The 1242-nt window shown below is 48.2% G+C and overlaps 1 protein-coding gene across 1 annotated transcript in view; it reads left to right on the top strand.

Annotated features, from left to right (window-relative positions):
- The window catches only part of LOC107695301 (membrane-associated guanylate kinase, WW and PDZ domain-containing protein 1-like), a 41032-nt gene continuing 39790 nt past the window's right edge, over positions 1 to 1242 (top strand). Inside the window, exon 1 of the mRNA XM_016495162.1 lies at positions 1 to 325. The gene's annotated coding sequence lies outside the window, so the exon portion shown is untranslated. The remainder of the gene's footprint in view (positions 326 to 1242) is intronic.

Genomic DNA, 1242 nt, shown 5'->3' with positions numbered 1-1242 from the left:
CTGCCTTCTCATCGCTTCCTTATTGCCAAACCTGCAAAGACAGGGCTGTACTGAATGCAGCGTAATTTTGACCCATGTTCCATTAGCTGAGCGGCCGTGAGGGCACGAGGCTACCGCGCGGGACAGTAATGCTACACTGTCCTCCCTCTCCGGCCAGTTCATCCTCAGCAGCGCAGAGCTATGGACCTGAAACCGTAGTGCTCTTCCAATACAGCATATCTGCAGTCACCTGCGACTCCAATGGGCAATCAATATTCATAGAGAATTGTTAAGGATTACAGCCATAAGGCAATACGTCGCGGGGGGGAAGGCTGGAATTATGAAGGTATGTCACACACCCCGTTGCATTATTGCTTGGCTGACCATCCGATACTACTGCAATATACTTTTATCCTTTCATTTCTGTAGGTGTACCGCGCGAATTCTATTATGTCCTTGCGTGGCGACTGATGCCAGGAGAGCCGCTTTGCCTTTGCAGCATTTAACGCCGCGCGGGCTCTCCTTGTCAGCTGCTTTGTTTGTCAGCTATCTCCACCACATCTTCTACCGCAATTCATTTCAATCGGCGTGTGCTACTCGTTTCTATCTTTAATAAAAGATGTTCGCGTGAAAGCGCATCTCAGACAACAATAGGAGTACATTAGCGCGAGCGCGTGAGTGAACTGTTGGTCCACGTAACGTTAGGAAAACAGCGGCCTCGAGCACTCCTTGTTTGGAGGCAACGTAACCCTGTCAGGTTTAAATGAATATGGGTGTTTTTCTGTGTGTGTGAGAGAGACACAGAAAGTGTAGAGTGTGTAATGCGAGAGCGAGCAGGTGCTGAGAAAATGTGTCAAACCAGTTGCGACTCTCCGTGCTGTGTGTTTGCAGTGATGTGAGATGAGATGTGGGATTCATAGTCCACTCTGCTGGTAAATAATGACCATTGCAGTCATTGGCTAGCAGCATGCAGCCCCTCTCGGCACCATCATAACCCTCCACGGCGTTTATGGCCACACTTATACACATATCAGTGTGTTTTATTGTGAGATCTCAGGCATGTTATGAGGAGAAATGGTAGTTACGTGTAGTCCGCTGAGCTATCTGTGAGGGAATTTGGCAGGGCATGTGTCATTCAGCAAACAGTCCATTGTTAAACAGAATTAGAATAAGATTCATTGCCAAGTATGTTTACACACACACACACACACACACACACACACACACACACACACACAGGGCCGGAGGGGGACTCATTTTCAG

The sequence above is a fragment of the Sinocyclocheilus anshuiensis genome, unplaced genomic scaffold (assembly GCF_001515605.1).
Source record: "Sinocyclocheilus anshuiensis isolate Anshui unplaced genomic scaffold, SAMN03320099.WGS_v1.1 scaffold122, whole genome shotgun sequence".
NCBI lineage: Eukaryota > Metazoa > Chordata > Actinopteri > Cypriniformes > Cyprinidae > Sinocyclocheilus > Sinocyclocheilus anshuiensis.
The sequence above is the reverse complement of the archived record's forward strand: the minus strand, read 5'-3'. Positions and strand labels throughout refer to the sequence as shown.